Below are 26907 nucleotides of genomic sequence, written 5' to 3'. Positions count from 1 at the left end.
TTCACTGAAATGGAAAATAATTAATATGACAAAGATAAGTGAAATTGGAATATGACAGGGAGGTTCAAAGTACAGCTCTGAAATAAATGTTACCTATTTTATCAAATATGTCCCTTATTATGAAAAAGATATTACAAACAAGAATGAGAACTTTTTCTTTCCCTTCTCCTCCTCCTCCTCCTCTAAATTATTCAGAGCTTACTGAATGCAAGGCAGGGTACTGGGCTTTAAAATGCCAAGTCATTTATCCTCTTGAACATCTGACATGCATACTGCTATCTCCATCTTGCAAATGTGGAAACTGATGCTCAAAGCAGCTGGTCAAGTAACTTCCCCAAAGTTGCACAACCCATAGTATCAGTGGAAGAACCAGAATTTTTTCTGCCCTAAAATCATGCATTTTCATATACACCACACTGGCTCCCACAGAGTAAACATGCATAAAACTGCAGAAATGTAAGCTGGAGAAGCTGCATGCGGTTCAGGACATTCTATTCCAAGAAGGTATAAAATGAGCTGGAGAAGATCTAGCAAAGGACAATAAAACTCTCAAGGCGACTCGTAGGTTTCAGAAAAGATTTAATATATGAGGATCATAGTTTGGAAGGCAAAACCCAGGAGAGGTTACAGAATCAGGAAGAAAACTGAAAACATCTTCAAACTCCCAGAAGTTTGAGAAGCACTGCCCTGAAACTTGAAAGAGGTCTGTTTAAAACCAAAACAAAAATGAAGTGCTACTTCACACATTGAGAAACTTACTGCCAAGTGGTGGTCAAGTCTGAAAGGTTTCAATGGGCTCAGAATGGCTTAGTGAGTGAGTGAATGAGTGAAAGTCACTCAGTCGTGTCCAACTCTTTGTGACTCCATGGACTATACAGTCCCCAGGCCAGAATACTGGAGTGGATAGCTGTTCCCTTCTCCAGGGGATCTTCCCAACCCAAGGATCAAACCCGGGTCTTCTGAATTGCAGGTGGATTCTTTACCAGCTGAGCCAGCAGGGAAGCCAAAAGGAGTTAGGGAGTAGACAAAAGATGAATTTACCAAAAGAATAAATAAGGCAAGAAGCCTGGGCTAATGGACAAGCAGAGCCCCAATCTTTGAAGATTTCTGTCTGGAAGACAGTGACACACTTGCTCCCTGCTCTCCTCAGGACCCTGGAGCACTGGCTGGAAGAACACGCAAGCAGAACAGGAAACCTCTCCACCCCTTCCTCACCCCTGGTGATGGCCACCCAGCCTCGGCTTGAAGACTTCTGGTGCTGGGGGCACACGTCAACTCCCAGTCTTCTCCTGCACTGCGCTAGAATGTCCCCCTTGTAATTTCCGTTTATTAGTCGGTCCTATTCTTTGAAGGTATCTGTAACACCACCCCTTCCTGAGGCCCTGCCTCTGACTCGGAATTGGGATAATCAAAACCACGTCCTGCCCTCTGCCCACAGTGCTTTCTGGGTTGTAGAGATGATTACACTCATTTGCTCTGTAACCCATCCTAGTTCCTCATTTTGCTTCCTATGTGAAGTTAGGACACACTGCACTGACTAATATTTACAAAAGAGATGAGACACGATCATCAGTTCAGTCGCCCAGTCATGTCCGACTCTTTGCGACCCCATGGACTACAGCACACCAGGCTTCCCTGTCCATCACCAACTCCTGGAGCTTACTCAAACTCACGTCCATCGAGTCGGTGATGCCATCCAACCATCTCATCCGCTGTTGTCTCCTTCTCCTCCTGCTTTCAATCTTTCCCAGCATCAGGATCTTTACCAATGAGTCAGTTCTTCACATCAGGTGGCCAAAGTATTGGAGTTTCAGCTTCAGCATCAGTTCTTCCAATGAATATTCAGGGTTGATTTCCTTTAGGATGGACTGGTTGGATCTCTTTGCAGTCGAAGGGACTCTCAAGTCTTCTCTAACACCACAGTTCATCATAGGTCTAAATAAATTCAAATTTTATTCTTGGGCTTAATAAACTTGGGCTTTCCAGGTGGTGCTAGTGGTAAAGAATCTGCCTGCCAATGCACGAAGTGTTTAAGGGGAGACATCTAGCCAAGGGGGCAGTATAAGTAAGGATGACATCCAGTCTTAACAGAGGACTGACTTTCTGTAACCAGAAGCAGAGGAAGAGCAAGGACCTGGGCAACGTCCGCTGAGATGTTCAGGATGCCCTGTGCACCAGCAGAATGGAGGCCCTGGAGATACTAGGGCAATGCAAATAACTGAGTTTTTTTTTCCTTTACCCAAATGCTTTTAGCAGCTCTTCACAAAGCTCTCTCACATTTAGCACTCTCTCAGGTAGTAGACAAACCTAGACAATGTATTAAAAGCAAAGACATTCTTTGCCAACAAAGGTGCGTATAGTCAAGGCTATGGCCTTTCCAGTAGCCACATATGGATGTGAGAGCTGGACCATAAAGAAAGCTGAGCACCAAAGAACTGATGCTTTCAAACTGTGATGCTGGAGAAGACTCTTGAGAGTCTGTTGGACAGAAAGGAGATCAAACCAGTCAATCTGAAAGGAAATCAACCTTGAATACGCATTGGAAGGACTGATGCTGAAGCTGAAGCTCCAATACTTTGACCACCTGATGCCAAGAGCTGACTCATTGGGAAAGACCCTGAGGCTGGGAAAGATTGAGGACAGAAAGAGAAGTGGGTGGCAGAAGATGAGATGGTCAGGTCACCAATTCTAGCTGATGATTGAATTAGCATCACTGATTCAATGAACATGAACCTGGGCAAATTCCAGGAGATTGTAAGGGACAGGGAAGCCTGGTGTGCTGCAGTCCATGGGGTCAGGAAGAGTCAGACATGACATGGCATCTGAACAACAACAGGTAGCAGGCCCATTATCTGCCACCTCTGTCTTAGACTCAGGGTTACCTGCAGACAGGAACAGACCAAGCCTTGAGGAAGTTGCCTGGAGGAGGCTCGAGTATCATCAGGAAGCAGGGAAAGTGAACACAGAGCAGAAGACTCTGGAAATTATATTTTCCTGTGTACTAGAGAGTGCCTGTTTAGCATGCCAGTAGTTTCCAGAGGCTACCTCTTCTGCTTAGGGAATTTTTCTAGGATTTGTCTCCTACCATGACTCAACTTTTCCCTCATCTGGATTCTTTTCAGCTGCCTTTTCTCAGAGTTCCCATGGAGAAGGAGTTTCAGAAGAATGTTTAGCTTAGAATGGTTTACCACTGATTGGATATTGGCCTTTAACTGGAACTACTGCTAGGTATGAGAACCAATTTCCCCCAAGAAGATCCTCTCAAGTTAGTCTTCTTCAGGCCATACTCTGTAGCTTCCAGATAAGTGAGACCTAGCACCCTTGTTCCCACCTTCTTGCCGCCAGCACGAGTGAATTCTTGGGACACAACTTGGCAAGAACACAAACACCAACAGCCACCTCTGATGGAGAGCCTGGCCTGTGAAGAATTTTTTTTAGATCTGATATTTACTGCAGTCATCCTTTAATATCCATAGGGAATTGGTTCCAGGACCCTGGCAGCTGCCAATATCCATGATTATTCAAGTAATTTATATATAAGGGGGCATCATGTTTGTATATAACCTAGGCACAACCTTCTGTATACTTTAAATTATCTCTAGATTACTTGTGATACTTCATATAAAGTAAATGCTATGTAGATAGTTATAAATACAATATACATGCTACACAAACAGTTGCAGATGAGCAATAAATTCAAATTTTTCTTTTTGGAATCTTCTAGGCTTTTTTTTTTCGGAGAGGGCAGTATCTTCTAGCCAAGGTTGGCTAATCTCTGGTTGGTTGAACCTGCAGCTATGGAAGGTCAACTGTATTTAATTCTCAACAAATATTTGAGGTAAGTCTTATTCTTATCATTTTTAAGTGAGAAAAATGAGACTCAGAGAGGTTATATTTATTCAAATTTGTCCAAAGCCTCATAGCCGTTAAGCAGCATAAGAGCATTTTAGACAAGTCAGTCTGAATCCCATTTAAATTGTGGTGTGGAGGTGGGAATGAAGTTCCCAGGCAAGACTTGCCTGGAAAAAGGAAAAAGAATGCCTTAAGTCTAACAGAACCTAGACAGCTTGTCCAGGCCCACTATTTTTAAGATTTTTTGATGCAGACCACTTTTAAAGTCTTTATTGAATTTGTCACAATATTGCTTCTGTTTTTTTTATGTTTTGGTCCCAAGGAATGTGGGATTTTAGCTCCCTGACCAGAGATTGAATCAACCCTGCCTGCATTGGAAGGCAAAGTCTTAACCACTGGACAGCCAGGGAAGTCCCTGAGACCACCGCTGACTACCACCCACTCCCTGTGGGCCTGGCTTGGGCCACTTCTGCACTGAGCCACTTGCAAGTCCCAGAACCTTGGACAAATGTTCTCACCATCCCTGACTCCACCCTCATGCACAGGAAACTGAACTGAACTCCTACTTTAAATTTTTATTTTAGCTACGGAACACTTTCTTCAAACAAAGATTATGCAAAGAGCATGGAAAAGACCGTGACTACGATCCGGTGACAGATGACCCTGAGATGACCCTGAGAGGGGTTCCACGTGGCACAGGTTTAGGCCACCAGACGACACCATCTCTCGGTAACCTTTCAGCTCTGGTGCTGAGCTGAACCAGCACACCTTCCCATTACCCATGCACAGCTGTCAACAGTTGGCTGCCATCACACACCTGCAACCAGATCCCCTTTTTAGCAGGACACTGCGGCCTTTCCCAACAGACCTGAATGTCAATGCTGGGGCCATGTCCTTTAGCAATGATGGCTGAGCCGCCATCATTATGTGTCCTTCAGGCTGGCTTTGGATAGATTTGAAATGTCTCAGCTAGGAAATTCATTTTCATTAAAAAAAAAAGTTTACCTCTTTTAATGAGAACTAAAAATATTTTTACACTTATGTAACAGACTATCCATTTCTCAAAACTGGCCACTACTAAAGTGGAAACAGCTGTCTTTAAAGATCAACAAGTGCAGCTACATGAATCTAAGTGTTAGTAACTGCTGCTGCTGCTGCTAAGTCACTTCAGTCGTGTCCAACTCTGGGCGACCCCATAGACAGCAGCCCACCAGGCTCCCCCATCCCTGGGATTCTCCAGGCAAGAACACTGGAGTGGGTTGCCATTTCCTTCTCCAATGCATGAAAGTGAAAAGTGAAAGTGAAGTCGCTCAGTCGTGTCCGACTCTTAGCGACCCCCTGGACTGCAGCCCACCAGGCTCCGTCCATGGGATTTTCCAGGTAAGAGTACTGGAGTGGGGTGCCATCGCCTTCTCCGTGTTAGTAACTAGTAGATGTCAAAAGCAAGAACCCCCCCAGGTTTAGGAGTGTGGACATAAATATGAGCACCTGAATAAATAAGATGAAACATACTCTCCAAGGGCTGACTGGTCTCGCCTGATGAAGTCCTAACTTCACTCAGAACAGCAAAAGAGAGGAAGGAAATCATGGACAACTTTGGAAATGTGAAACTCCCTTAAATAACAACATAGAAACCAAATCAAGTCTAAGTAAAAGGGAGGCTTTGAGATCTCTCTGGAGAGTCAATCAGAATGAGAATTTATAATCATTTTAATCCATTAGTATTGTATTGTAAATTACCACTTTCATTCATCACTAACATTTGGAACGATGAGGAATTCCCCTGATTCGAAATCTAATCCCCTAATTCGAAATCTAATCTTTCCCGTCCTTATCTTCTAATAAAAATGTACTGAGGCACTTCTCACCACGAAGACCAGATGCAGAAGAGGCAGCTGGGCACAGAAGGAAGACTAAGAAAAACTGAATAATCAACCAAGTGGATAATGAGTTCCAGCACACTTCAACATTGGTATAATTCTGGTGATACATTTTCCTCAGCTTCGTGACTAAGGGATAGGTGAATAAGTCAGGGACCTTCACACACACCCAAATGAAAATGTTAGTTGCTCAGTGGTGTTTGACTCTTTACAATCCCATGGACTACAGCCTGCCAGGGTCCTCTGTCCCTGGAATTCTCTAGACAAGAATAGTGGAGTGGGTAGCTATGCCCTCCTCCAGGAGATCTTCACAACCCAGGAATCCAACCCAGGTCTTCTACACTATAGGTGGATTCTTTACCATCTGAGCCACCAGGGACCCAAAGCACCATGAAAGGCTTCTGTTAGGCTCTAGATCCTCAGTGGTGAGCTCTCCTTTTCTGCAGGTATCAATAAAGAGTTTATTCCCACACATTTACATTTTTAGGCAATGGCACCCCACTCCAGTACTCTTGCCTGGAAAATCCCATGGACGGAGGAGCCTGGTGGGCTACAGTCCATGGGGTCGCTAAGAGTTGGACACGACTGAGTTACTTCACTTTCACTTTTCACTTTCATGCATTGGAGGAGGAAATGGCAACCCACTCCAGTGTTATTGCCTGGAGAATCCCAGGGATGGGGGAGCCTGGTGGGCTGCTGTCTTTAGGGTCGCACAGAGTCAGACACAACTGAAGCGACTTAGCAGCAGCAGCAGCATGCAATTCTACCAGCCTATAAAAACTAACTATATTGGGAATCTCCAGATGGGAAATTTGGCACTGTTTCCCAGGGATTCTTGATCTTGGGACTGTTTACAGAACTCCTCTTAAAACTGAGACTTCCATGGCACATTACTTGGGAAATACAGCTTTAAGGAAGACAAGTTCAGGAAGAAAGTTAGATTAAATGGCTCTTTAGAATTTAAGAATCTGTTATTCTAAAATTATCTGCATGAAAATAAAGGGGGAAAAAAGTCTTGCCCAGAAGCTACAGAGAGAACAGAAATCCATGTTGCTTTAAGTAGTTTATGCTTTCTTCTGAGGTTTTAATGAAGGTTTACATATTGATGGACCAGAAAGACCTATTACATAAGTAGAGCCACTGAGGCAGTGGAAGAGACTGGAGATGAGTCTCTTGGAGAATGGAGCTATCTTCCATCTGTGGGGATATGGGTGATGGACCAGCATGGGACCATCTTACCATTTACCCAGGGCTGGTGCTGAGCTTCAGCAGGACCTTCTAAGGAAAGGGCCACTCTGAAACTCCACATCTACCTCCCTTTCTGGCTGTACTTTTTAAAGATTACTGAGCTCTCTAAACATATTACATGCTCAATAAATATGGTACAAACTATTTAACAGGCTTTTGTCAATGCTCACACAGACTTACAGCCAAGCACTGACACAGAGAGAAAAATGAATTGGTGCTCTCCAAACAGATCCAGGCCACTCTAAGGTGGTGGGCAACCTAAGGTGATTATCCTCATAGTTTCCCTTCTCCATTTGTCCCTTCTCTGTTATTTGTATCATGTCCTTAAAACTACCATGTCAAATACCATGTCATGTCTAAGGCAATTTCTGCTTGCCTTTATACTGACTGTGTCAGACTACCAGTTGCCCCAATATTTGTTCTTTCTCCTTGAATTTTTGCTGGGAAGCTGGCCTCCTAGAAGAAAAACTAAATGTCCCAGCCTCCCTTGCAGTTAAATTCTGATCTATGGGATACGAGGCAGTGCTACATGAAACTTGCAGAATTTAAAGGGAAGGCATGGATACTTCTCTTCTTCCTCCTTCCTAGTCTGCATTGGGATAGTCTGGACAAGGAAGCAGAAGCCACATATCCAAGAAGATGGAACAAGATGGAAGACAGATGATAGAAGTCTGAGTCTCTGATGATTGTGGAGCACTATACCAGCCTCGGACATTTTATCTCCAGATTTCACTCATGTGAATGATAAATAAAGGTCTAGTTTTCATCTAGAATAAAAAAGGACTATTTTGTTTGCTCCTTTATCTCCAGCATCTAAAAACATAGTTCTTTGCACTCAATAACAATAATATTTTAAATAAATAAAACTTATATGGGGTTTTCTGCTACACATAAACATATCCTGAATGATATGATGATTAATCACCCCCTCCATGTTTGTAAGCATCTCTTCTCATTTACAACTCAGGAAGGGAGCTGCTTTCTTCTCCAAATGGTAACATTTGATCTAAACCCTCAGCTCAGCAAGTTGATTAAATGTAAATAACTAGTGGGTTCTCTTTTAGTACCTCCACTCTGTCACTAGCAGGAATAAGACTGACCCATACAATAGCTTCTAGAAACACTACATTCATAAAGGTTACAGGTGCATTCTTGTTCTGGAGAAAACAATTCCATGAGTTCTGTGTATGGTTTTCCTAAGAGATCTGAAAGTACCAAGGTTGACTGTTTGGAAACTTCAATTCACATGCATTTTTTAATGCAGCAAGAAAATTCTGGGTGATGCCTAGCATATTGTTCATTTATTAACACTCTACCCAGCAGCATCAGAGGCTCAATGTATCTATTAATAAGAAACATAACAGTCAGCTACTTTCGCTGCAGCTACCTCTCAGATCACACATAACTGCTTGATATTTCACCAACTTGACTCCAGGGCTTAAATAGGTCTAAGCTCTTCCTGCACCCCCAGAGTCCCTGGATAAAAAATGTTAACTTGGCAAGAAAGCAACAGTCAGGCTATAAGTCATGAGTAAAGAAATCTGTGAGTGCACTAATCAGAGAAAGAGATTACAGAGACCCTGAGAAACCATCTGCCTCACTTTTGAGAGACAACAACAGAACAATTCCAGCCTGATGAGATCATTTTTATTATATTTATATCTGGTCATATTTACATAAGCATGTGTGTACAAGATACATACGTATGGATGTATTTGCAATTCTTTTCCCCTTGCTAATGCTTAATTTTACATCAATATAACGTCTTGCATAAAAATTTTACTATAACAACTTAGATTTGTACAGGCTTCAAAATGTTCTGTTATTCTCCTGGCAGAGTACATGGCCTTCCTCTACCCAGCCCTGGGCCCAAATTGGGACATTTCTTTACAATTTTCCTCTGCAGGTATTTTCTTTAATAGTTTGGTTGGTTTGGTTCCTACCACACCCATTCACTGAGAATGACACGTTTTCAAAGCTGGGGCTTTATGCGTGAGTCTGTCCATACTTCACCACCTTCTGTGAGCTCAGAAACTCACCCTCAGGACCTGACCTGTGGACGCTCAAACTCCAGAGCTCAGAGCTCCAGGCAGCCACTGTATTCTGCATTTGGTTAACCTCTGGTATCTGTATTCTCATTTCCCCCTCTTTTCTTTTATTTCCTTTCCTTCTTTCCTTCCTTTTTCCCTCCCTCCATCTTTTCCTCTTTCTTTCCTTCTGAGAACTTTACTCACATTCATGTCTACTCCACTATCTGTATTTAAAGAAAAGGACTCTCTTTCAAACCTCTTTATCCAGAGCTTTTAGGTTTTCCATACTGAAAGTAGAGACTAGGGGCTTCTAGTCTCCAATATCTTTGTGTCATTTTTCATGGTAAAACTCAGCCTCACTAGTACATTGACTTTATAAAAGTGTTTCTTTAATAAGGAAACATTACAGAGTATAGAGTTTCCAAGTGTGTTATAAGAATTTGCTTTCTAAATACCCTAAAGGCAGTGAATACACTGTTGTGTGTGTGTTTTCCTTAGCTCTCTGGGATATCACAGATCTGAGAAAGGAATTCAGGGCAAGAACTCAGGAGATATCAATTATAATCCTAGGGGATTTTGTATCAGTTGCAATCATGGATCAATTTGCTCTTGTGACTAGTGACAAAAAGAGGGACTCTGCAATTTGCTTTTTTCTAATGAAGGTCAGAATATTATTTATGTTGGGAATCAAGGGCACTTATCTATTATCAAATGAGCAAGTAAATGGACTTGTTATTGTTAATTCCCTTATTTCCAAGTTCTCTGTTTCATTTAATTTTTGTTCTGTGTGGATGAGCCTGCCATTTTGGAGAGCAACATCCTGAGAAGGAAGCCTTTCTATACAAGGAAGAACTGAACCAGTGTCTCAGTCATCCATGTAACTCAAGACTCAGCCTAGAGCCTGGCATCCTTTAAGTGAAGTCGCTCATCATGTCCGACTCTCTGCGACCCCATGGACTGTAGCCTACCGTGCTCCTCCATCCATGGGATTTTCCAGGCAAGAGTGCTGGAGTGGGTTGCCATTTCCTTCTCCAGAGGATCTTCCTAACCCAGGGATTGAACCCGGGTCTCCTGCATTGTAGGTAGACGCTTTACTGTCTGAGCCACCAGGGAAGTCACAGAGGGCATCCTTTAATAGGCAATAAGTATTTACTGAATGAGTATATGGATTCATTCACTTAATAATGATTTGTGGGAGAAGAGTTGTGCATAGAGAGGTAAAGAAAACAGGAAGTAATGGCATTCACATTCTAGTAAATCTAATCTGATTCATCTATTCATTCATCAAATGTGAGTCCCTTTTGGCCTGATTTTGGTACAGTGACAAAGATGAGTACTACTTTAGAGAAGCTGCAAGTACACATGCCACCCAAAGGGTTCATTTGGGCTCCACGAGATTCATGAATTTGTAAGTGCTGAACTGGTCTTAAATAGCTGTCTGAAGACAAAGGATACATCCAGGGTGACAGGATACATCCTTCACAGGTCTGATGACAGGCTTCAAAATCACCCTGGCCTGCCTACACAGGATGGGCTCTGGTAAGGGGCAGACACTGGAGAAGGACCATGGCATTATCAGGAAAGCCCTCCCTGCCCATGTCAGTACCAGGCAAGGACCATGTCAGTATCACGAGTCCCCCTTCATGTTGTCTCTCCTCCTCATTTTGGGGAGGAATTATCAGTTAAATACAGTTGATCCCTGAACAACACAGGTTTGAACTGCACCAATCCACTTACACATGGATTTTTTTCAAACATAGTACCTATATTTTCATTTTGTCCTGTGCTTAGTCACTCAGTTGTGTCCAACTCTTCACAACCTCATGGACTGTAGCTTTCCAGGCTCCTCTGTCCATGAGCATTCTCCAGGCAAGAATACTGGAGTGGGTTGCCATGCCCTCCTCCAGGGGATCTTCCCAACCCAGGAATCTAGCCCACATTTCCCTCATTGCAGGTAGATCCTTTACCATCTGAGTAAAGGGAAGCCAAGAACGGTTCTTTAAATTAACTAAGTGGGGGTCGGTGGGGGAAGTTTGCTTTCAGTTAGAGATCACAATGTGTGGAATCAACAAAACTAGGTTTTGTGTCCTGATTCTATCCAAATGGTTTCAGCTTCCTACCCATGGGTGAGCCATCGAACAGCTCCTTTTTTGGGAGGCAGAGATAGCAGTAGGTAGATTTTCAGCTGCACAGGGGTCTGTACTTCCAACTCCTGTGTTGTTCAAGGTCATGTGTATTTCAAATGCTGAAGGTATCAATGGCCCAAAGAGGACGAATGATCTGGAAACCTGCAGCAGGAGTGTCCTGGACCAAGAGAAAGTCACTCACAGAGAGAACCAGAATCTATCCATGCAGTGCCGGGGCTACAGCCCAAGATACTCAAGGCCACCAGCTGATGGTCAGGGGCTGGTTCCAATAGAAGACCCATATCCCATAAATACTGCACTCAACCTCCTTTTACTTTCCTTGGGACCCTTTCATTCATTCAGGAGACATGCCATTCAACATCAAATGAGCCGTCACCTTAACAGTCATTTGCTCCTTCTTCTCAACCTCTATGCTTCTGTCAGCACATTTACCCACCTCCAGCTCCCAACCCCAAAGCAGTACTAACAACGAACATGCACACGTGCCCAAACTGGGCAAGTTCTGCTTCCCAAAGGAAACACTATTCTGAAGTGAGGTGTCTTCCTCACTCTAAAGGACAAGGAAACCCTTAAAATGGGAGTTTAGTTTTGAAATTCCCTCTAGTTTTGAAATTTCTCAGAAGCTCATTAGAGAAAGTGAGCTTATGGGTAATTTTTTGTTTTGTTCACTCTATTGTTTTGCTTTTATAGTTAGAAAGATAAACTTCAAAAATATGGTGAAGACTTTCCCTTTTATATTCTGCACCACAATTTTATAATTTAATAGCAATGTTTTTCTGACTTTCCTCTCTAATTCTCTTGTTAATGTCTGTTCTTTTAACCAAGTAACCAAAGGCTATTCTCCCCAACCATCTAAAATGCTCCCCTAGCAACAGCAATCACATAATCATCTATGTAATTACTGAGAAGTATAAATCTACCCAATTTGTCTATTCATTCATTTCCTGGTTCTCCAAAGGTAGAAAAATAGACCTGGGGAAAATGCAAAATTAAGGGGAATAAAAGGAAATATTCCCTCTAAGTAATAAGCCAGCCATTCTTCTATGAAAATAAGTGACTGGTAGAGAGCTTGGAAGTTATGAGCTAGTATGTCCATTAAGGAACTAGAGATACATGAAGTATAAAGGGAGAGACTGAACACATACTCACTGGGGTGATGTGGAAAGAACACCATGGCCCAGAGGAGCACAGAACAATACCCAGGCACCAGCCACATGCAGTAATAGAGCGCTTAAAACATGACAAGTCAAAATTGAAATGTGCTGTAAATGTAAAATACACCCTGGGTTCCAAAGAGTTGGCAACCAAAAAAAGAATGTAAATTATCACATTAACAATTTACATTGATTACATATTGAAATAATAAAATTCTAGATATCTCAGGCTAAGTAAGTGATTAAAATGAATTTCACTTGTTTCTTTTCATTATTTCTCTCTCTCTTTTTTTTTTACCTTGGCTGCTAGGAAATTGAAAATTACATATGTTATTTGCATCTGTGACTCACAGTATGTTTTTTTATTGCATAGCACTTGTTTAGAATTCAAGGAACTTGTATATTAGTCCAAGGCCTTTTCATTATTGCTGTTTTGTCTAAAGTCTGACTTACAGACTTGCTCTAGGAAGGAATAAATTAGAACGTGGGATGAACCTCAAGCATAATGCCTGGTGTGTCCCAGAGTCACAATAAGTATTATTTTGTTTTCTTCATTCCTATTTGCAATGAAAGACATGATGTTCATTACAGGTCAAAACTCTAGTTCCTCTCATTTTCAGTTAAGTCGTATTTAATTCCACTGGCTGGGGAAAGCCATGACTCTAATCCCATCTCTGCCCTCACTTTGTAGAATATGTCAGTTACTCACCCACTAGAGCAAAGTGACAAGGAAGCAGAACTTAGAAGCAAATAATTTTTACTCACTGTTTTCCCAAGCTCTTTTTGGCAGAAGCAAGAGAGAGATGGGTAAATTTCCAACACTGAGATTTATTTTAAAAAGTAACTTCCTACATTGTCAAACAAAACATAGTAAATACAAGAAGAAGGAAATGGCAACCCACTCCAGTATTCTTGCCTGGAGAACTGCATGGACAGAGGAGCCTGGTGTTTGCAGTCCATGGGGTTGCAGGGAGTCGGACACGACTGAGTGACCAACACAACACAACAGTAAATACATACAATGAAATAGTATTCAGCCTTTAAAAGGAAGGGTGTTCCGACATATGCTACAACAGTACATTGCTGATGTTGTTCATTGCTAAGTCATGTGTGGCTCTTCATGAACCCACGGACCACAGCATGCCAGGCTTCCCTGTCCTTCACTATCTCCTGGAGTTGGCTCAAACTCACATCTTTTGAGTCAATGACACCATTCAACCATCTCATCCTCTGTTGCCCCCTTTGCCCTTTGCCTTCAATCTTTCCCAGCATCGGGGTCTTTTCCAATGAGTCATCTCTTTGCATCAGGTGGCCAAAGTATTGGAGCTTTAGCCTCGGCATCAGTCCTTCTAATGAATATTCAGGGTTGATTTCCTTTAGGATTGACTGGTTTGACCTCCGTGCAGTCCAAGGGACTCTCAAGAGTCTTCTCCAGCACCATAGTCCAAAATCATGAATTCTTTCACACTCAGCCTTCTTTTACCGTCCAACTGTCACATCCATAAATGACCATTGGAAAAACCATAGCTTTAACTATTTGGATCTTTGTTTCCAAAGCGATATCTCTGCTTTTTAATATGTTCTCTAGGTTTGTCATAGTTTTCTTCCAAAGAGCAAATGTCATTTAATTTCATGGCTGCAGTCACTGTCTGCAGTGATTTTTGAACCCCAGAAAATAAAATCTGTCACTTTCCCCCCCTGCATCTATTTGCCATGAAGTGATGGGACTGGATGCCATGATTTTAGTTTTTTGAATGTTGAGTTTTAAGCTAGATTTTTCACTCATCAAGAGGCTTTTTAATTCCTCTTTGCTTTCTGCCATTAGAGTGGTATCATCTGCCTTACAGATGGTGTTTACTTCTTTGAGTTTGCCTTGAAGTGGCATTAACAAACCACTCACCCATCCCCACCTTGACCCAGCATAGCCCCTGAGAACAAGTTTGGATCAGTAAGAGGTTATCCAAATCTGGAGGTCTAGAATTACCGAGAAGCTCTCCTCAGATTTTATATGCTCAAAAATGTAGAAGAAAATTCTAAAAAAATTAAAAAGATGGCCATAAAGGCAAAAGACAACCCATAGCCTTGACCTTCCAAATAACCACAATCAGAACTGGCAACTGGGACTATTGTCTGAGTTCCACTGCCAACTGGAGACCTAACTTGTGGGGATAAAATGTGGAGATATAAACCACATAACCATCAGCACAGTACCTTCCCCATAGTCTTAAATGGCCTTAAGCCATTTGAAAGGAAGATGGACAATCCCCCACAGCCACAAAACCAAAACATTCCTGTCATTTTCCTTTTTCAACTTTCTTGCTAATGCCAATTTAAAGGACAGTGACAACCACCAACCTCAATCTTTAAAGGATATTGTAGTACATGCACTAGATCAAATGGATTTTCTGGGCATTCACAGATGGCTAAAAACAGATAGATTAAGTCTCCCATAAGCCATCCCATAGAGTATTATTAACTTGATACATAACCAGAGCATCATTCTCCACTTAGATGGTTTTTTGTTTTTACAAGAGGAAGAGAATTGGCCAAATGATAAAGGCATTGATATCAATAATTTATATAATACAACTTCCAGCATTAGTTCTAGAATCAGTCCAGCTTCAATGTAGGATATTCTTTCTTTTGCTACAGTATTCATGGCCTCAGTGGTGATCAGGAGTCTATGAGGGTCTGCACATGCCTTCTCAATCATCAAAGAAGTCCTTATGCTCATCTTTCTCTTGTTGAATTCTCTCTTAGTCCTGAATCCCAAAGGTTTTCTCCTATTTTTTTCTTAAAAGTGTTATAGTTTCACATTTTATGATTAAGTCCATACATTCATACATCTTGAAATAATTTTTAAAAGAGAAGTAAAGATTAGGTCAATACTGACAGGGTCTCTGGCCTTGTGGAGTTTAGAATCTGAAGATGAAAAGTCACTATAAATGAGACAATCAAACAGATCAGAGGTTGCCATATGCACAAGCAAAGATATGACAAGAAGACTACTGGAATATATAGAAAATTCTGAAAGAGATGGGAATACCAGACCACCTGACCTGTGTCCTGAGAAATCTGTATGCAGGTCAAGAAGCAACAGTTAGAACTGGACATGGAACAACAGACTGGTTCCAAATAGGAAAAGGAATATGTCAAAGCTGTATATTGTCACCCTGCTTATTTAACTTATATGCAGAGTACATCATGCAAAATGCTGGGCTGGATGAAGCACAAGCCAGAATCAAGATTGCAGGGAGAAATATCAATAACTTCAGATATGCAGATGATGCCACCCTTATGGCAGAAAGTGAAGAGGAACTAAAAAGCCTCTTGATGAAAGTGAAAGAGGAGAGAGAAAAAGTTGGCTTAAAACTCAACATTCAGAAAACTAATATCATGGCATCTGGTCTCATCACTTCATGGCAAATAGATGGGGAAACAGTGGAAACAGTGACAGACTTTATTTTCTTGGGCTCCAAAATCACTGCAGATGGTGAATGTAGCCATGAAATTAAAAGATGCTTGCTCCTTGGAAGAAAAGCTGTGACCAACCTAGACAGCATATTAAAAAGCAGAGACATTACTTTACCAACAAAGGTCTGTCTAGTCAAGGCTATGGTTTTTCCAGTAGTCATGTACGGATGTGAGAGTTGGACTACAAAGAAAGCTGAGTACTGAAGAATTGATGCTTTTGAAGTGTGGTGTTGAAGAAGACTCTTAAGAGTCCCTTGAACTGCAAGATCAAACAAGTCAATCCTAGAGGAAATCAGTTCTGAATATTCTTTGGAAGGACTGATGCTGAAGCTGAAACTCCAATACTTTGGCCACCTGATGCAAAGAACCAAGTCATTGGAAAAAACCCTGATGCTGGGAAAGATTGAAGGCAGTAGTAGAAGGGGATGACAGAGGATGAGATGGTTGGATGGCATCACCAACATGATGAACATGAGTTTGAGTAGGCTCTGGGAGTTGGTGATGGACAGGGAAGCCTGGTGTGCTGTAGTCCATGGGGTCACAGAGTCGGACACGATTGAGTGACTGAACTGAACTGAGGGGAAGAGTGTATTTTAGATAGGGATATCAGGAAAAGGACTTCCCAGGTGGCGCTAGTGGTAAAGAAGCTGCCTGCCAATGCTGGCAGAGAGGGTGGGTTTGATCCCTGGGTTGGGAAGATCCCCTGGACAAGGGCATAGCAGCCCACTCCAGTATTGTTGCTTAGAGAATCCCATGGACAGAGGAGCCTGGTGGGCTGCAGTTCATAGGGTTGGAAAGAGTCAGACATGACTGAAGCAACTTAGCACACATGCACCCATGATCAGGAAAAAAACACTTCAAGGGTGTGGCACTTCAGCTGAAACTTAGAGGATAAGAAGCCCATGTGCAGACATAGAGGGAGAATATTCCAGACAAAGGAAAGATAGGTGTGAATTCTTGTAACAGAAATGAGAAAGTATCAGAAAGATCAACTGGGACACTGAATGTGGAGCAAGTGACATAAGATCACCTTGCACAGAGGGCAGGGTTAGATGATACACACCCTTGAGAGATGACAACCAAGGAAGCACCTTAGAAATGATGTGCCCATTGCTGCCTCTTCTCTCCTACACTGAAGATTTCTAAAAACTTGCACCCTCATCATCTTCAAATGCCATGGTCTGCCTCTTAAGCCAGTTTTATCCCCAACTTAGGATCCTACCAGACAAAGCTCTTCACATTCAATTCAGAGTCTGATGAGTAACTGACTCGCCCTACTCAAATTATTCTCCAGACCCTGAATCTTATTTCCCCTTTCAGCCCCACCCCAGGTTCCCTTCCAAAGAACATAGAGCTTTCCAAGGCACTTTGTTACTGATTCCCCCTACGGGTAAAGACCACTGGTAACCTGGCGCCGTTGTTAGATAGCACACAATTTTTACAGCTGACCTACTGTCTGTTTCCCTTTCAATGATTATTTTGAAACACATATGACATACTTTGCATGCACAAATGGCTGAGAAAATTCTAAATTAAAGCCCTTGCTGAGCTTAGCTGGCACAAACTTGGGGATTGTGCTACACAGATAGATTCTGGTGCCCTTCCAAATACACAACACCTTCCAAACACCGCTCCCTACCATCAGTCTCTGAGAGACTGGAATTATGTCCACAGATACATAGGCAACATCCTCCCACAGAAACAAAATATAAAACAAATGCCAGGAAGTAAACATCATCATTGCCTTCCTCATTGCTCTTCTAGTCTCCTCTTTGAAAATATCTGCAAAGTTAGAGCTACAGTATGTATTATCTTTTCAAATTCAGAGGTGCAAATACTACTTAAATAATAAGAATACAACAGACTGTGGAGAGATGGAATGACCTGGAGGACACGTACAGAGAACAGTATCATAATCTTAGTTTTGAGCATAGAATGAGGTGCACGTGCAGACCTTCAAAACCAACTTAGCACAACTTCTTAGTTAACTCCTGAGTGACTCCGGGTAATTTATTTGGATTCTCTCTGCCTCAGTTTCCTCATCTGTACATTGGGAAGACCTTGGAATTTAACTTCTGAAACTATTACAAACATTAATGACTTGATGCAAAAATACCTATAATAGTAGTTGGCACACTAAAAATTCAATGAATGTTATTGCTATTAATAATTGAACCAATAAATAAAAACTGGCTGGAAAACTAAAAAGACTCATTTAATACCAAATTGGGCTTTGGATGATGAGAGATGTATTCAGCATATCCTCCAAATCACATACTGCCCCCAGAGAGCTAAAGACTTTTAAAATGCCCTTCAGGGGTGGGCTTCGAATATAGATGAACTACATTCGATGAACTATATATAGATGAACTAGGGGTGGAAAAGAACTGCCCAGAGGAGAGAAAGCAGGTTGGGAAAAGAATGTCCTGAAATCCTTGTCTTTGAAGAAGGGCCTCTTGCAGGGGTTGCATGGGTTTATAGTACTAAGCTGTGAGAATTCAGGTGAATGTGAGTGAAAAGGTTCCATAGATTTTAGGGGTATGGAAAAGAATCCATGAGGTTTGACAATGCAAAGCCAAGGCCAAGATCACTGAAGGTCAATGAGAAGCTGTGATGATTTATGTAATAAACTAGCAAAGATGAACTAGTTTGGCCTCTCAACTGAAACCTCACTCCTCTTGGACCTACTGAGTCCCTCTTAGACCAAGAGATGAATCCAGATGAGATAAGCTAACTCAGTGTCTTTTTGCTGGACCCTGCGACTTTGGCTCATTCAACACAACATCTGGTGCTTAAAATCACAAGGTTGCTTGTGGACCACTGGGTCATGGCCTGGACCCAACAGCAATTCATCACAGAACAAGGAGACCTGGCCAGATTCATGGAATTTGGCCTCATTTCAAAATAAATTTGGGACTCAGCAGGAATTTCCATCTTGATTTTTAACAAAAACTAGTCAAATACCCAAATTCCACACGAGATTGGTAATTGTGGAAGGCCCACAATCTGGGGCCTTGAGACTCTGAATTGATGTTTCTGAAACTAAGGAGATGCTTTCCACCTACTTAGAGCTTGATTCATAGCGCAATGCAACAAAGGGAACAATCAGTATTATGAAAAGGGCCAATCAGGGAGCTATACATATACTCTTCACTGCATATTGTTTTATCAAGATTTATTGTATATAAACGTGTCCAGTCAGCAGCAGTAGTGAGTCTTATTAGCTCACTGCTTAGGAAATCAAGTTCTAGGGAAGCAAAAACAGAACAAAAAAACAAAAACCACCAACATACAAAATAATATCATTATCCATCCTCACAAGAGTTTTTTGAAAGTACAGATTTAAAGCTAGAACAAGTTTTTCTTATTCATTCCAAAGCACTTTCAATCCTCAAAACTACAGGTGCATCACAAACAGAAATATGGAAATGGATCTAGTATGGGGATTTTATATTATACACACACACACACACACACACCCTGATTATTTCACAAAGGAGTGAATGTGACTTCCAGTTATAGACACTATGACAAGATAAATTAGAAGACAGCAAGAAAGAAAAGATGAGAGGAAGAAGGTAAAATGAGTGAAAAGTGTGTGTGTGTGTGTGCGCTCAGTAGTGTCCGACTCTTTGTGACCCCATCAGCTAGCCAGGCTCCTCTGTCTGTGGAATTTTCCAGGCAAGAAAACTGGAGCAGGTTGCCATTTCCTACTCCAAGGAATCTTCCCGACCCAGGGATCAAACCTGTCTCTTGTGTCTCCGGCACTGGCAGGTGGGTTCTTTACCACAGTGCCACCTGGGAAGCCCCAAGGACCAGTAGGGTCTCTCAAGTCACATCATCCTGACACTATTTCTTTTTCCTCCCTTTTCCATTTATAAGAATCCAATTAGACTAATTTAAAATATGGTTCTTATCTTCTGTCTTTCCTGGCTTTGTTTGGTCTACAAACTTGGCTTCAGTTCTAGTCATTACTAAGAAAAGGGCAATATGATTAGTTATTCGAAAAACCCACTGGTTAATAGAAGAAAAATCATTTCTGAGATCTGCAAAAATAATAATAATGTTAAGATCTAGTGATTCTGTTCATCATTCAGAGTGAGTGTCTTAAAGATCTTGTTTGACAACGATCTCCTTTCCAGAGTGAGAGTGTGGGCGACTTGGCTGGAACCCTGTCCACCAGGTAGAGGTCAAAAACCTGGGTATGGACTTTGGCTGTGCTATCGCTTGTTTGTATCTGAATGTCTGATTAAGTAATGGCCTACGGCTATTCAGATGCTATGAGAAAAGCTTTTTTTTTTTTTTTAATGGAGAATAATTATCCATCCTCAAGGTCTGCTGACTTTCAGGGCTTCTTCTTCTTTTTTTTTTTTTTTTAACTCTAAACAGGAGGTGGTTGGTGGTTTGACTATATCTGTGTCTCTATCTGCATCTCACCAAATTGTAGAACTGAAGCTGTATGCTCCTGGCACATATACATGTAAAGCAGATGTATATGCCTCAGGACATTGTGTTGTATTTTCATCAACTTTGCTCATCTACTAGGATGCTTCTGTATAACAGAGGGTTAGTTCTTAAATATTATGTCCCAGTTTTCACTATGAAATAAAAATGAGTTACTTTAGTTAAAAGCTATAAATAAGATGAGCAGTTGAGCCTACACTGAGAACAACAGTATCTAAGAAATAGGTTCACATGTACACAAGACGAGCTTCCCAGGTGGCGCCGGTGGTAAAGAACCCGCCTGCCAATACAGGAGATGCAAGAGACAGAAGGCTCGATCCCTGGGGGTCAGGAAGATCCCCTGGAGGAGGAAATGGCAACCCACTCCAGTCTTCTTGCCTGGAGAATCCCATGGACAGAGGAGCCTGGCGGGCTACAGTAAATAGCATTGCAAAGAGTTGGACATGACTGAAGCAACTTAGCACCCACATATACAAGACAATGGGGTGTGTTTTGTTTTACAAATGAAAAAGGAAAGTATTTCTATCTTATAGTAAAATATCTGTTTGTGCTAGAATATGAAAAAAAGCTGGCAAAAGCTAAGACCTACATGGGAACAAGATACAGAGGGCTCAAAAGAAGGAAATTTTGCCTTTGTTGATAAAATCTGCAAATTTAAGGCTGAAAAAAAGAAATCTGTTTAAAATGTTGAACAAAATTGGTTCAATTTTCACTTGAAAAATGGTCATAAATTCTTTCTTGTCAGGTATTATATTAATGCAAAATTAGAATATGATAAATGACAAATTAGTCTTAGAATATTCTGTCTGCTCTTAACAAGAGGTAATCAAATTTATTCTTTAGCTTTGTGCAATCTGTCCAGATAATAGAGATTTTGCTTCTCCCCAGAATATATTCTGTGCTTTGTGCTGATTCTGTATGGCCCTGATTTTGAAAAAACAAAGAACAGGGTGCTAAAAGAACTAAAGTTCCTTACAATTATGTGATTTTTGACATATTTATTGTTAAATATTGGATTATCATTCTGGTAAGTAGAAGTGAAGGGAAGCAAAGCCGTTGTTGTTTGGCATGTAGGCTTCTGTTTGAATAAAGTATCTGCTCTCTTTTGATAGCTCTTTTTGATGCAATTTTTTTCAAGATAACACCATAAATTCAGAAAAAAAAGTATTATTGGCAAAGTATTTTTAAGAGCCAAATCATTTTTGACACATACTCTATGGAGAAAATGCCAACAACCCACTTCTTCATCTTGGTACCAATGCTATTACTCTCTGGCAAGATATGCTATTTGCATAGATTATTAAAGATCTGTTTCATTTTTTAACACAGATATAATTGAACAAATTGATTAGTAAACTTAGGCCATACACAGAGTATCATACCTGAGTTAAATCTCATATCACCTGGTAGAACAAACAACAAAAACTAAATGTTGCAAGTGAACCTAAGGTCAATAAAGCCAAGCTGAGAAATTGGTATGTGCTTACAGGGGTCTAGCCTTAAAGGCAGTAGGGAGAATCACTTCCTGGCAGCCAAGGAACTTTAGCAATTTGCAGTGTCTCAAGAAAAGGCAAATTCATAAGCAGTTGTAGGCACTGTGGATGAAATCCAGATGGAAACAAATACCTTAATTTTGTTTTTCTTGCTTTGAAATAAATAAGTATATTGGGTAGTTGTTCTGTCGCTAAGTCATGTCTGACTCTTTGCGATCCCATGGACTACAGCACACCAGGCCTCTCTGTCCCTCACTATCTCCCAGAGTTTGCTCAAACTCAGGTCCATTGAGTCATTGATGCCATCCAACCATCTCATCCTCTGTCACCCTCTTCTCCTGCTGCCCTCAATCTTTCCCAGCAACGTGGTCTTTTCCAATGAGTCAGCTCTTTGCATCAGGTGGCCAAAGTATTGGAGCTTCAGCATCAATCCTTCCAATGATATTCAGGGTTGATTTCCTTTAGGACTGACAGGTTTGATTTCCTTGCTGTCCAAGGGATCAGCATATAAGAATGATTATGATCCTTGGAATAACAGGATATTGAGATGCAATCCTAAATTCTTTACAAACTTTCCAGGATGAAGCTAATTCTCTGGCTTCTGTATTGCTTGGCTTCTTACGGTTCTTGATTTGTTGGCTGCACAACAAGAACGGTGGTATGTGTTATACATGCTGCTCCTTTAATAGGAAGCAGGCAAAAAACACAAAACCCAGTGAGACTAGCCCTTTTGCAATCAAAAATAATCTTAGAAGACTGTTTATGACCACACAAAGGACTATTAAGAAAAAGTATCCAAAACTTGGAAGAAAAGCGAAAAGATAACTGAGACAGTTGTCTAACAAGCCCACCCAAGGTTTGCTGGGCCCTGGGCTTGGAGCTATAGCTTTGTTTGGCTTACTATTTACCACTGATAAGAGCCCAGGGATTTTACAACTGCACAAAAACAGATGTTAATTTGTAGAAAACTTATAAACTACAATTGCTTTTTGTTCGACAGACAAGATAACCCCAAAGGTTATGGTTTTATTGCACTATAGGAAATGAACCACTTGTGTACCAAACTTAGGAATTTCATTGCTGTTTCTTCTTCATTGCAGTGTTCTTTTCTGTTCTTCCTTCACTGGCTGTATACTGATACATGCTAGTTTCTCATGTCGTCCTATGAATCAGCTTTGTCATCTTTCCAGTTTCCTCATTACTGCAGTAATTAAAACCTTGCACATGCTTACCATAATTTTTATTGGAATGTGTTTTATTCATTGAAAATAATATTTTGATAAGAACAAAGGATCACAGTTCAGCCACTAACAAAATACATTTAAAATAACTCAAGTAATTTACTTGCAATGATGAATCATCATGACAAGGATCAATCTCTTAAGCTCATAGCATCCCTCCAAAATTGCCCAAGCCCACATTCTTCTCCATGTTTACCTTCCTCCTGATTCCACATTACAAAAGCCCCCAGAGAGCTAGTCTAGTAGGACTAAACCCTACTCAGAGGACTGGGGAGAGTCACTGAGCTTGTCAAAACAGAATCTTTAATTTACTGGTTGTGGAGGGGAAAATCTAAGAACATGCATACAATTTTCATCCCATCACAGAGTTAAAGGAATTCTATGGATTTAGAGGCTGGAAAGTCAAGTTTAAGTAGAGATTGATAAGAAAAAAATCACATATTTTTTGGCTTTTTTTGTGCACACCACACAAGAGAGGTGATATTGGCCAGGGAAGCCTGCAAAGGAAGATTGTCCTATGTCTTGGCATCATGGGGATTTGCAGGGCTTATACTTCCTTGCTGAAGGCTTGCCAGATGAGCCATGAGGAGGAAGACAGAAGATACTTTATGCTAGCCACAGTGTTCAGCAAATAGTTTAAAAAACAGAGGTTCTTTTTTGGAGAAATGTCTATTTAGTTCTTTGGCCCATTTTTTGATTGGGTCGTTTATTTTTCTGGAGTTGAGCTGTAGGAGTTGCTTGTATATTTTTGAGATTAGTTGTTTGTCGGTTGCTTCATTTGCTATTATTTTCTCCCATTCTGAAGGCTGTCTTTTCACCTTGCTAATAGTTTCCTTTGATGTGCAGAAGCTTTTAAGGTTAATTAGGTCCCATTTGTTTATTTTTGCTTTTATTTCCAATATTTTGGGAGGTGGGTCATAGAGGATCCTGCTGTGATGTATGTCGGGGAGTGTTTTGCCTATGTTCTCCTCTAGGAGTTTTATAGTTTCTGGTCTTATGTTTAGATCTTTAATCCATTTTGAGTTTATTTTTGTGTATGGTGTTAGAAAGTGGTCCAGTTTCATTCTTTTACAAGTGGTTGACCAGATTTCCCAGCACCACTTGTTAAAGAGATTGTCTTTAATCCATTGTATATTCTTGCCTCCTTTGTCGAAGATAAGGTGTCCATATGTGCGTGGATTTATCTCTGGGCTTTCTATTTTATTCCATTGATCAATATTTCTGTCTTTGTGCCAGTACCATACTGTCTTGATAACTGTGGCTTTGTAGTAGAGCCTGAAGTCAGGTAGGTTGATTCCTCCAGTTCCATTCTTCTTTCTCAAGATCGCTTTGGCTATTCGAGGTTTTTTGTATTTCCATACAAATTGTGAAATTATTTGTTCTAGCTCTGTGAAGAATACTGTTGGTAGCTTGATAGGGATTGCATTGAATCTATAAATTGCTTTGGGTAGTATACTCATTTTCACTATATTGATTCTTCCAATCCATGAACATGGTATATTTCTCCATCTATTAGTGTCCTCTTTGATTTCTTTCACCAGTGTTTTATAGTTTTCTATATATAGGTCTTTAGTTTCTTTAGGTAGATATATTCCTAAGTATTTTATTCTTTCTGTTGCAATGGTGAATGGAATTGTTTCCTTAATTTTTCTTTCTGTTTTCTCATTATTAGTGTATAGGAATGCAAGGGATTTCTGTGTGTTGATTTTATATCCTGCAACTTTACTGTAGTCATTGATTATTTCTAGTAATTTTCTGGTGGACTCTTTAGGGTTCTCCAAAAAAGACATACAGATGGCTAACAAACACATGAAAAGATGCTCAACATCACTCATTATCAGAGAAATGCAAATCAAAACCACTATGAGGTACCATTTCACACCAGTCAGAATGGCTGCGATCCAAAAGTCTACAAATAATAAATGCTGGAGAGGGTGTGGAGAAAAGGGAACCCTCTTACACTGTTGGTGGGAATGCAAACTAGTACAGCCACTATGGAGAACAGTGTGGAGATTCCTTAAAAAACTGGAAATAGAACTGCCTTATGATCCAGCAACCCCACTGCTGGGCATACACACTGAGGAAACCAGAAGGGAAAGAGACACGTGTACCCCAATGTTCATCGCAGCACTGTTTATAATAGCCAAGACATGGAAGCAACCTAGATGTCCATCAGCAGATGAATGGATAAGAAAGCTGTGGTACATATACACAATGGAGTATTACTCAGCCATTAAAAAGAATACATTTGAATCAGTTCTAATGAGGTGGATGAAACTGGAGCCTATTATACAGAGTGAAGTAAGCCAGAAGGAAAAACATAAATACAGTATTCTAACGCATATATATGGAATTTAGAAAGATGGTAACAATAACCCTGTGTACGAGACAGCAAAAGAGACACTGATGTATAGAACAGTCTTATGGACTCTGTGGGAGAGGGAGAGGGTGGGAAGATTTAGGAGAATGACATTGTAACATGTAAAATATCATGTAAGAAACGAGTTGCCAGTCCAGCTTCGATGCACGATACTGGATGCTTGGGGCTAGTGCATTGGGACGACCCAGAGGGATGGTATGGGGAGGGAGGAGGGAGGAGGGTTCAGGATGGGGAACACATGTATACCTGTGGTGGATTCACTTTGATGTTTGGCAAAACTAATACAATTATGTAAAGTTTAAAAATAAAATAAAATTAAAAAAAAAAAAAAAAAAAAAAAACAGAGGTTCATGCAGGCAATATTTTTAAATAGACAAGGCAACATTTGCACCCCTTGTTTGCAATTTTTCTCTTTATTTTTTTTGGAAAATCCAATTTTATTTTTCTATTGGAAAAAGTACCAGTGGACTCCATTAATGGTCTACTTACGCCTTAAATGTCAACTTTGTCCACGTATAGAAGAAGGTCTTCATCACAGCCATTAAAATTTATTTTTTATTGAAGTATAACTGCTTTACAATGTTGTATTAGTTTCTGCTGTACAGAAAAGTGAATCAGCCACATGTATACATATATCCCCTCTTCCACTTTCTTTTGGCACCATCTTGCCTGTTTTTTCAGGCAGAAAATAGTCATTTCAAGTAAATTGCCTTCCTGTGCAAACAAATTTCAGCTAGTCTTACAGAAGGAACTCAGAGCAGAATTTTCATCTTATCAATGAAATAGTCAAGAGCACTGAAGAAAAGGAAGCAATGGACTAATAAACTAATAATAATGGCCCTGAGCCAGATTCTCTTAGAAGCACTTTGTATATATTAAGTCATTTGATCTACACAGTAAGTACAACTATTACCCCATTTACAGATGACATGGGTTGCTTTCCAGATAATCACACAGACAGTAAGTGGCACAGCAAGGATTTAAACACATCCAGTAGTCATGTACAGATGTGAGAGCTGAATAATAAAGAAGGCTGAAGGCCGAAGAATAGATGCCTTTGAACTGTGATGCTGGAGAAAACTCTCGAGAATCCCTTAGACAGCAAGGAGATCAAACCAGTCAGTCCTAAAGGAAATCAGTCCTGAATATTCATTGGAAGGACTGAGGCTGAAGCTGACACTTCAATACTTTGGCCACCTGATGCAAAGAGCTGACTCACTGGAAAAGACCCTGATGCTGGAAAAGATTGAAGGCAGGAGGAGAAGGGGGCTACAGAGGATGAGATGGTTGGATGGCATCACCGACTCAATGGACATGAGTTTGAGCAAACTCTGGGAGATGGTGAAGGACAGCGAAGCCTGGCGTGCTGCAGTCCATGGGGTAGCAAACAGTCAGACACGACTGAGCGACTGAACTAAACTAAAACTAAAATGGAACAGAATCAAATAGAGAAAACCCTATGCATTCCAAAACCCACAACAAAGTAAGCTGTAAAAATATACAAAATATAAACCATTGAGAAGAAGATAGATGCCAAGGAAACA

The 26907-nt window shown here is 40.8% G+C and overlaps 1 protein-coding gene across 1 annotated transcript in view; it reads right to left on the bottom strand.

The window, feature by feature from the left end:
• The window catches only part of ADAMTS12 (ADAM metallopeptidase with thrombospondin type 1 motif 12), a 390694-nt gene that overhangs the window by 185277 nt on the left and 178510 nt on the right, over positions 1–26907 (bottom strand). The window lies entirely within an intron of this gene.

Source organism: Bos taurus, chromosome 20, assembly GCF_002263795.3.
Source record: "Bos taurus isolate L1 Dominette 01449 registration number 42190680 breed Hereford chromosome 20, ARS-UCD2.0, whole genome shotgun sequence".
NCBI classification, from domain to species: domain Eukaryota; kingdom Metazoa; phylum Chordata; class Mammalia; order Artiodactyla; family Bovidae; genus Bos; species Bos taurus.
This window is presented reverse-complemented; position numbering and strand designations above follow the sequence as displayed.